The 11,483-nt window shown below is 36.7% G+C and overlaps 1 long non-coding RNA gene across 1 annotated transcript; it reads right to left on the minus strand.

Annotated features, from left to right (window-relative positions):
- Positions 1 to 2,723: 2,723 nt before the first annotated feature.
- On the minus strand, positions 2,724 to 10,800 carry LOC144306572 (uncharacterized). Its single transcript, XR_013373647.1, has 3 exons — positions 10,696 to 10,800; positions 9,089 to 9,485; positions 2,724 to 3,079 (listed from the first exon to the last, which is right to left on the minus strand). It is a non-coding gene; the product is annotated as an uncharacterized LOC144306572 (long non-coding RNA).
- Between the last annotated feature and the right edge of the window lie 683 nt (positions 10,801 to 11,483).

An 11,483-nucleotide genomic window follows, 5' to 3' on the forward strand; every position in this document is an offset into this window, starting at 1 on the left:
GTATCAGTTTTCCTTTATTTATTTAAGACTATATAGTTGGATGCAGTTATAGTCTTTGGAGTCTTATTTGATTATCTCTCTTCTAGTAAATAATGTCTCTCTTTGATTTCTAAGAATTTTGTTTTAAATTTTATTTTGACTAATATTAAAGTGCCTAAAATGTGTTCTTTTAACTCATATTTATCTGGTAACTTATTTTCAATCATTCAATATTCTTTTATTGTAAATTTATCTCATACACTATATTGCTATGTTGCATTTTGTTTTGTCTTGTTTTTAATTCAATCTGAGCTGTTTTATCTTTTGATCTTAATTTATTTCATTTATATTTATCATGAATACTTTTTTCTGTTATGTTTCTTAGCATATATATATATAATACATTTTCCTCTCTGGGACTCCTATATTACACAAATGTTTACAGTCCCCTACTTTTCCTAGCATAGATTGTATTTTCCCCTCCTTCTCTAGGACTTTTACATTAAATAAGCTATTTTTCATCTCTTTATTTCTTATTAATGCCTTCTTGGAGAATTCCTGGATCTGATATTCCAGTTTAATTAGGTTTTTGACTATACCTATTCTGCCAATTAATCACCTTTTAAGATCTTTCTGTAGCTACCATATTTTTCATGTCCTGTCTCACTAAATGGTTCTTATCTCTAACTGCTGACCACAGCACATATTTTCAATATACTCCTTTATCTCATTGAAAATTTCTATTGAGCTTATTTTAAATTCTGGTTCTTCATGCTCTTTAATTCTGCTTACTTTAGCTTAGGTTTTCCAGATGTGATCTCACTTCTATATTGCTTGTGCTTTGTGGATGTCTCCTTATTTTCTCCACAAGCTCATGATCTTTTAAATCAGTGAACTCTACCTGCCAGTGAGGTATAGACAGAGGAAGGGACAAAGGCCTCAGCCCTAGCTCCCACCCCTTCAGACTGGTCAGGGAAAGGGGCATATGCCTCTGAGGTTACACCTGAGTTACTGCACATCTACCCTCTTCATAAAATGGTCCTGTTCCTCAGGTACCCTCCAGCACCTCTGCTTCAGGCACTGCTATTTCTGAAGAGTCCCCTCACTTAGTTGTAGTTATCTCACTAAGGGTGGAAGCAGGGTAGGAGGAGGAGGGACTGTATGGAGGGTTGGCTAATTTATCTCACCACTTCTTCTCCCCTTCTCTTCCAAACCAGTTTCTAAAATTTCTCTGATGTTACCTACTCTTCTACCCAGCATTAGGCTGGAATTAAAGTTTTCCTATTCTTCTTCTTTTTTTTTTAACTTAAATTCAATTTGCCAACATACAGTACATCATTAGTTTCAGATGTAGTTTTCAATAATTCATCAATTGCATATAACACCCAGTGCTCATCACATCACATGCCCTCCTTAATGCCCATCACCCAGTTACCCCATCCCTCCCTCCACCTCCCTTGCAACAACCCTCAGTTTTTTCCCAGGTTAAGAGTCTCTCATGGTCTGTCTTCCTCTTTGATTTTTTCCCATTCGGTTTCCCCTCCTTCCCTTATGGTCCCTTGCACTATTTCTTATATTCCTTATATGAGTGAAACCACATGAAAGTTGTCTTTCTCCAATTGACCTTTTTCATTCAACATAATACCTGCCAATTCCATCCACATCCATGTGAATGGTAGGTATTCATCCTTTCTGATGGCTGAGTAATAGTCCATTGTATCTATAGACCACATCTTTATCCATTCACCTGTCGATGGACATCTCAGGTCCTTCCACATTGTGGCTATTGTGGACATTGCCGTGATGAACATTGGTGAGGATGTGGAGAAAGGGGAACCCTCTTACACTGTTGGTGGGAATGCAAGCTCGCGCAACCACACTGGAAAACAGTATGGAGGGTTCTCAAGAAGTTAAAAGTTTTTCTATTCCACAAGGACAGCAGATGAAATACTGGAGGAGAGAAAAGAACACAGTAAAACATGTTTCCCACCTAGTTCCCTAACCTCTGTTCCTGGCTCTTCACTGCCATTTCTGCTACATACATGGCAACAAAGACTGAGTCTTCTCTCCCCGCAGGGATTCCCTCCATTTCTGTTAGGTTTAAAGCTCTCTGTCACTTCTATTGCATCTAATGCTTTGGGTTCGTGGGAGAAAGCCAGTAGGCTCTGTTACTTCTTTTTCATAAATTTTTATGCCAATAACCTGCATATCTCTCCCAGGAAAAACTAATCATATTGCAATAAATGCATCTTTTACCATTGTTATTCGATAATTTAGGAAGGAACTTTCACAAATACACTCAGGTTTCTGAAAGTTGTTAAAAAAATAAATAGAACTAAAATCAAATAAATAAATAAATAAATAAATAAATAGAACTATTATGAAGAGTATTAATATATAAATGGTCATTAAGACAGGGTTGGCTCCCACTGCTAAGTATTACAAAGGCAGTAAGCCTGGTGAAGCATTTAAAAATCAGAAAGAGCCTCGAGCGGCATATAAGTATCAACAAAGAATTGCTCTAACATGTTTTAATATCTTTAGCAAACAAGCAGGCAGGACTCATCCACATCCTCTATAGTAGGAGAAACATAGCAAAGATGGGTTTTCTGACAGCCCAGAATTTCCAGAAAGAATAAAGTGCAGTGACTGCCTGCCTTTACAAAGCTTAAACACATATGCGCCTTATAGAACTACAGAGAGAAAACACACAGCTTCCATCAGTCCATCATTTTTAGAAAAGCAAAACTACTCCTTTATTAAGGTCATTTTAAAAAGATTGTTGCTTATTCTTTTAAGACAATTGTCCCAAATCATTTTCTTTGAGAATGATACTTGGACTATTTAGGGGTCTTTTGTTTGTATATTTTTGCCTTCTTTCCTTGAACTGTGAAATCGAAAGACACATGGAATAGAGGAAAACCGTGGAGGTGAATCCAGCCCCTGAGGGCAGCTGTCTCTGGAGCTTGTTGCCTTGAAAGAGGAAGCTGTTTTTTCCCCATTGCACCAGAAAAAGAGCAATTCAAGTGAGCTCGATGGCAAGGCTTTCCCAGACATACTAAATTACTCAAAATTTGCTTCGCTTGCTTTCCAGGTTGTCCTAAGAATTGTGAAAACAGTTGAAAAGACAACGAAAGAGAAATTGAGTCTCTATAGTTATTCAAAAAAAGAAACACTTAGAAATGTCTATTCAGCTGCTAACAACACGAATGGTAAATAAATCTATTAATAATGAAGCATTCTGAACACAAAATATACCTCTCCAATATCCAGAAAAGAATCTATAATCTCAGTTTTTATTACAGTAAAGTTGAATACAATTTAGGCAAATCAATATTTTCTTAAGAAATGCAGTCAGGTTCCAAATGCCTAAGATAATTTTTTGTGCATTCTTTCAAATTGAGTTTCTTAAATAACTGTAAGTGATTTGTCTGCCTAGACATGGGTTTCTAAAACTCCATGCCTTTTTCCCTTTATTTTTTATTATATTTTTATAACATGCAGAAAATTTTCAACCATACAGAAAAATTGAAAGAATTTTATAACAAATATTGAATATTCACCAAGATTCTATTGTTAAATTTTACTGTACTCATTTTATCACTTATCTGTCCACTCCTAGAACTCTGTAAAATATCACCATCTACACAGAAAGTTTGCTCATGTCATTCCCAATAAATCTCACCTCCTCTCCACAAAGGCAGGCTAGATTTTCAACTACCTTAGATGTAAAATTCACATTTAAATGCCACTTAATGATGTCGTGAATCCTTATGTCATTTTGAAGTAGTTGGGAATTTACATAATTGTTTTGATTTTTGAAAGCAATCTGTCTAATGAATATTCTGTTTTCTAGACAAACAAACCAGAGCCCACATTCCATGAGAATTACCAATTTCAAATAGAACATATCTGGGTAGCATCACTTTGGGTGAGAGGGTTCAACTCTTTGGGGAGCAGTTCTTCATTTGTGAAGTGGAGATTTAAATACCAACTCTTACAATATTCTCCTTATCTGATTTAAATACCAACTCTTACAATATTCTCCTTATCTGTAGCAATCAGACAAGGTGAATTATTAATGGCAGTTTGCAGGTGCAGCCTTTGAGATCATGTACCTTCTCAAATAAACATTGTGAACTTTATTTCCTGGAAAATTTGGTAGAATTGCATAGTTGGCTCAGTGTGCTGTTGTCTCATTTTTCTCCTTAAAGGCATTTAAATTCTCCCACTGACAAAGCATGGAGACTGACTGCTTTCAGCCGAGGTCCGTAATAATAACATGCTCATTGTTAGTGCACTCTACTAACACAAGTCAATTTTCTTTACTTAATTTTAACAGTTAATTAAATGGTGGTTTACAAAGAAAATAAAAGAACATTGAGGTCCTTCCCCTACATCCTAGTGTAAGTCTTTTTTGAATTCTTGCCTCAAAACATCCGCAAAAAGAATTGATCAGCTGACCTTCACGATCCAAAGCAATTTCCACTCTGCTAAGTTATTCTGAGTATCAAGCACATGAAACATTCCAGACAAAAGTCCGGAAAAGTGACTGAAGTAACTATTTTGTGTTTATTAAATATCCAAATAAACAGCTTTGATGAATTTTTTATTTCTCAAGTGGTTATCTTGCGATGGTATGTATCTATAAATAAGTATGAATGCTACAGCAGTGATTTCAACTTGAGATATTCAATATGAAAGTCACATTAATTGTAATTAAAATTTAATAGAATTGCTGTTTGCTTGAAGGTCCATATCACACTGTTCTTTAGGGTGGAGAAAACTGAAGCAACCTAAATTTCTAATTGTAAGAGAAAGACTAAATAATTTATGGGACATCACACAATAGGATATTATATTGCCAGCATATTCATAGTTAGTAAACTCTGTATAATATGTTTACAAGTCAGTGTGGAAAAAAGGCAGGAACATATGCATTATATGGTTTCATTCCTATGGGGAATATAAAAAACAGTGAAAGAGATTATAGGGGAAAGGAGTGAAAAGGAACATATGCATTATAATATTAATATTGCTTGGGCAAGATCATGGGATTATGGTGTTTTTAATATTTTGATTTTCAAATTTCTTTCTTATACTGCTTTGATTTCTCTCAAGTGAACAATAAAGCTTGCAATATACTGCATTGTATTAAAGATGTCCCACTTTAATTTTGTCCAATTACAAAATAGCATGAGCTTTTATTGAAAATACATTGTAGACATGCATAATTTAGAAAATAAGATGGTTTATTTGACATGCTGTTCTAAAATTCTTTTTCTTTATGATATATTTTAGACGGTGACTCATGTCAATTCGTTATATATCCAAGTCATTTTAAAAAAATGACTCCAGAGTATGTCATTGTAAGGATAGAATAGAATTTACTTGTCAAACCTTATTTTTACTTTTTGAAGCCATCTTGCAGTGAAACATCATTTTATGTATGTTTAATTTCTTTGAGTACTTCTACAGATTCAATTCCTATACATGGAGTTGGCTTTTTATAAAGAGTGGAAAATAGAAGGTTGGAAAAGATCAATTCATAATAACAGCAACAGAGATAGTGACAGCCACAAAGTAACTACTATAATCCACATAAAATACTTAACAAATATATTTAACAAGATATATATAGATAAGAAATATTATGCGATGCTACTGAAGGCCATGTATTAATAAAGGGAGACAGGTATTTTTCCTTAGCAACTCAGTGTTATAAAAGTATCATTAATATGTGATTTAAAGTACAAATTAAATTCACCAGTAAGATATTGTTGTATTTTTTTCTTAGCCAAAAAGACTCAATGTTATAAAAATATCACTAATATGTGATTTAAAGTACAAATTAAATTCACCAGTAAGATACTGCTTCATGCACAATAGCTTTATGGTAAATGCTGAACTCTCTTGGAGGCAAGTCTCATTTAATCACTCTTTTCTTTCAGAGTTTTATTGGCTGTTTTTCTTTCTTTCTGATTCCAGGTGAAATTTAGACTTGTCCCATGAACTCCTGAAAACATGCTGCTGGAGTTCTAACTGGAATCACATGGAATTTGTTACATTTTTTCCCCAGGTAGTCCATGATTTTAGTTTTGTTTTTGCTCATTGTGAAATTTTTTTTCATAGTTTTCCCTAAATTTGGTGTTTGGACACCAAGCTTATTCGACATAATTTCATCATGTTCACAAAGCACACGTTACTCTGATGATTTTAACAAATTTAAATGGGAAAGGGTGATGACTCTTTTCCAATTACCGTTTTGGTAGCTCTTGAGATTATCATAATTTCCCATTGGGTCTATTATCTTACTTGGATGGTAGAGGACCAGCTAAAAGAGAAACAAGTAGGAAAGCAACAATGGAGAAAGGAGGTAGAAAGAACACAGAACGGCCATTAAAAGATTTATTTTTTTAAATAGATTTTACCTATTTATTCATAAGAGTCATAGAAACACAGGCAGATGGAGAAGCAGGCTCCATGCAAGGACCTTGCGGGACTTGATCCCTGGACTCCAGGATCACGCCCCAGTTGGAAGGCAGGCCCAAACTGCTGAGCCACCCAGGGATCCTTGCCATTAAAAGATTTAAATGCAAATCCTGGATTTACCTTTAACTGGTATTGACCTTGGGCTCCTCTGTCAAACTCTGTATTAATTTTCTCTTAGCTTTAGGTTCATCTAATCTTTCTTTCTTTCTTTCTTTCTTTCTTCTTTCTTTCTTTCTTTCTTTCTTCTTTCTTTCTTTTTCTTTCCTTCGTTCCTTCCTTCTTTCTTTCTTTTCTTTCTTTCTTTCTTTCTTTCTTTCTTTCTTTCTTTCTTTCTTTCAGATTTATTTGAGAGACAGACAAGGAGAGAGAGCCAACACACAGAAGGAGAGGGAGAAGCAGACTCCATGCTGAGCAGGGAGGAGCCCATGGTGGGGCTCCATCAGAGGACCCTGGGATCATGACCTGAGCAAAGGCAGATGCTTAACCCACTGAGCCACCCAGGTGCCCCTTCCTCTTCTTTTAAAAAATATTTTATTTTCAACTAATCTTTACACCCAAGGTAGAGCTCGAACTTATGATCCGTGCTCCATCGACCAGTCAGGTGCCCCTAGTTTATTCTTTATTAGGTTAAAAACACAGTGTTTGCTACGTGCCAACCTGGGTACTAAGAGTGGGAAAATCAACTCCCTGAAGAAGCAACAGAACATTCAAGTAACGTGGTCTTCAATTTCCAATTTCTAGTGTCAGTGTTACTTGTCTTTGGGCATCCTAACCAGTGCTGCCAATTTACATCTCTGGATTGTGGTTTTGCAGGTCCTGGAGCAGGTTTGTGTGTCCAGGGTATGGTTGGCCACAAGGAGCAGAAATAATATTCTCTGCTCCAGTTTTCTCCTCTGTGGAATGTGGGTATTTTCCATATAACCTGTGATTCTCTGACCTAGATGCAGGCACACATTTGACCACCCATCAGAGAGAATCAGAAACATGATGTTCTTGGAATCAGCAGTTCTCATGCTTTAATGTGCCTGAGAATCACCTGGGGATCTTGATAAAAGTAGGTCTGAGGTGGGACCCAAGGCTCTGCGGGACTAATAAGCTCCTGGGTGAGGTCTGTGCTGCTGTGCCAGAAACCACATTTTAAGTAGAAAGGGGGTAAATCAGTCTAGCAAAGGACTGAGAACGACATGTTCCCTAAGCAGAATAGCCTGCTCGGGCAATCTTGCCACAGCTGGGCAGAGTCACCTAATTGAGCAGCAACAGGTCAAAAATATAATCAATTCTTTCGTGTTGTTCAAATGGCCCTGGAGCATTTTCTTCCCCCGCCCCGTCAAAATGACTCAATACCGAACAACTCCCGCTGTCTTACATCTCAAAGAGGATAATCAAGAAAGAGTTTTTAAGCAATCATGAGCAAAGGAAAAAAAAAAAAAATAGTGGAAAAAACCCAAACACCCACACCTTTGCCAAACAGCCAGCACAGAAAAATCAGGGAACCTCTCTGAGGACATATACAAATGTATCTTTGGCCTTTACAATTCCCCAAATTTTAATTTTTTAATTTCCCCAATTGTACTTAAATTAATAGCATGTTTATGATTAATGATTTGGAGAACTCTGAAAACAATATAAAGTAAAAATTATCTCAAAAATTTTTTTTAGATTTTATTTATTTATTCATGAGAGGCACACAGAGAGAGGCAAAGACACAGGCAGAGGGAGAAGCAGGCTCCATGCAGGGAGCCTGACGTGGGACTCGATCCCGGGTCTCCAGGATCAGGCCCCGGGCTGAAGGCGCACTAAACCACTGAGGCCCCCTGGCTGCCCTCATATTCTAACATTCAGATATAACCCCTGCTACTACCTTTTTTTTTTTTTCCCTGCTACTATCTTGAAGAACTTATTTCTGTATATGACAACACACATACACACACACACCATATTTAATTTTACATGACTAAATGCATTCTTCATGTTTTATTGAAAATTGACTGTTTCTGGGGATCCCTGGTGGCGCAGCGGTTTGGCGCCTGCCTTTGGCCCAGGGCGCGATCCTGGAGACCCGGGATCGAGTCCCACGTCGGGCTCCCTGCATGGAGCCTGATTCTCCCTCTGCCTGTATCTCTGTGTCTCTCTCTCTCTCTCTCTCTCTCTCTCTCTCCCCCCCGTGTGTGACTATCATAAATAAATAAAAATTTAAAAAAAAAGTGACTGTTTCTACAAAAATAAGTTTATCCATTATCCATAAGTCTTAACACCAGCACTTTTTTAAAAAAGATGTATTTATTTATTTTAGAGAGAGACAGAGGAGTGGCAGAGCAGGAGAGGAGAGAGAAAGAGAATCTCAAGTAGACTCTATGCCTGAGCTTTACTCTGGGCTTGATCTCATGATCAGGGCAGGAGGGAAAACCAAGAGTCAGACACTTAAGCTACCCAGGGGGCCCTATACTAGGGCTTTAAATAGCTGCTCAAAATTTCATGGTATTGGTACAGCAGAAGCTTGCTGTTTTTCCTGGCCAAATTATAAGATACATTTTTAAAGAGTGCTTTATTAATTTTATAGACCTTATGAATTATGTAAATTCAAACAATATACATAACTATAGAACAGAGATATTACCCCAAATTTAAATGTCTGAAACATCTTCTCTAATATTAGGTGAACAACGTTCCTCCACATTTCTTTTTCTTCTTTTGTTGTGCAGTCACCATCTGCCATCATACGATGTTATTGCAATATTGCTGACTATATCTGGAACATTTTTCAATGCACATGCATATATAGCTAGATCAAAGAAAGACATTTTTGTAAAAACAATGATATTATGCTATGTATATCATATTAAGATTTCACATTTAATTACAAGTGAACATAAGGGAGGAAAGAAATCTGAAGTCAAAAACTGTATAGAATTGTTTCCATACATGAAAAATTATTTCTTCCAGGATCCACCCTTTAACTTTCTGTGGGAACTTCGGCAAGTTATTTCGCATTGTCTGGGCCTTAGATTTCTCATCTGTAAAATAGGATTAATGGTACCTAAATCATAGAGTGTTGCAAAGCTAAGAAGAGATAATATAAAGAAAACATTTAGAACAGTGCCTAGGATATAGTGATTCATAAATGTCAGTTATTTTTATATTAGCTCAATTATATAGATTTATTTTAAGGAAAGTTGGTTATGAAAAATATCGGAGAGAGAGTCATGTTTTTGGGTTAGGTCCATTTCTGAAAAAATTCTTTAGCTTTCTGCTATGAAAGGTGGAGGAATTCATCATGTTTTCTCCCCCTCCCTCCCACCTTCTTCCCAATCACATCCTGACTTCTATTTTATTATTTTTATTTAGCTGAGAGTTTTAACATCTACATTCTGTTCTTCACCCATGATTCTAGCAGTTATTTTTTTTTAAAAAATAGGCTCCAAGCCCAACATGGAGCCCAACATGGAGCTTGAACTCAAGACCCCAATATTAAGACCTGAGCCAAGATCAAGAGTCAGTTGCTTAAATCAATTGAGCCTCCCAGGGGCCCCTCCAACACATGTTTAACCAGGTTCCACAATAAAATGAATTAAGTGCTTAATGCTCATCAATTTAGTCCCGTGTCACCCTTTCTGAGATCTTTATTTATATTTTGATTCGTATTTGATTGCATGATTTCACTTTGGCGTAACAGCTTTCAGCAAGGGCCTACGGGTGCACTACCCCATGATTGTTTCCTCAGTAAGAATGTTGGTCTGTTAGTTTAATACTTGAACATAAATTTAAGTTGAGTATTATATTCTTCAGTAGTGCTTTCTCAGATTTTTATAATTTTTTTAATATTCTCCCCTGGAATTCAGCAGCAGTTATTTCTGTCTCCGTAAGTAAACTGCATTTCCCCTGGATGACTAAAGATTTCTTTTCCCTCATTATACTTAATGTCCAGGAACTTCTTTGTGACATGTCCTGATGTAAATAAATCTTTTACAGAGCACAAAATGTCTTTTTGTTCTGCAGATTTAATTCTTCCTATATTTAGGGAACTTTTCTTCTGTTATATTAAAAAAAAAAAACTAATTGCAAAAACTGTCTTACATCTGGATGTAGTCCCAGGGTCCCCAAGACCACCTCCATGTTCACTGATTTATTGGAAGAATTTACAGAATGTAGCAAAGCTCTTATTTGTTATAGGAAAAGAATGCAGATCAAAATCAGCAAAGGGAAGAGGGACGTAGGATAGCATACCAGATGGGACAAGAGCTTCCAGCTGTCCTCAAGAGCTTCCAGCTGTCTTCTCCCAAGGAAGTCATGCAAACAGGGCCCACTGATCCCAGGAACACTGTGTGTCAACATGCAAAGAGTGTTGCCAAACAAGAAAGCTCCACCATGCCCTGGAGTTCAGGATTTCACTGAGGCCAGGTACATGGCCATAGCTGACTGCCCACATAGCTGACCTGTATTTCCAGCTTCTCCAGGGGTCAAGCTGATATCACACATCCAAGGCCTCTAGATAATAAACATGATCTTTCCAAGAAAAACATTCTAAGGGTCTAGGGGTCACTTCTCAGGCCAAATCTTTCTTTGGTCAATGTTAATCCTTACTGTACAACAGGAAACTGGAGACACATACTGGTAGACTAGATAGGTAGTAGATGGATAGATAGATAGAGATTTAGTTTAAGAAAATTAATAAAACAAAGACCTATGTACCCAGCACTTACTACCCAGATTAAGAAATAGTTTATGTTACTTTTTCATTTTCTCAGCTGTATTACCATTTCTCTCCACCAGAGATATCACTATTCTGACTTTTGGGTTAACTCTCTTTCTCTCTATCTGCCTGCTCTTATTTTTTGAAAATCTGAGTAGCAAATACAAACATAGTTATGTTAGGAGAAGGCCCACTGATGAAGAAAACAAGCTGAACATTCTCAGTCTCATATTCTAACTTCAGCTTCCTGAGAATCAACAACTGCCTCCCATGGGGAGACAAGTGGACAAGGTCACAACTGAATTCTGGGAAACCAGGGCTC

This window comes from Canis aureus, chromosome 37 (genome assembly GCF_053574225.1).
Source record: "Canis aureus isolate CA01 chromosome 37, VMU_Caureus_v.1.0, whole genome shotgun sequence".
Lineage (NCBI taxonomy): Eukaryota > Metazoa > Chordata > Mammalia > Carnivora > Canidae > Canis > Canis aureus.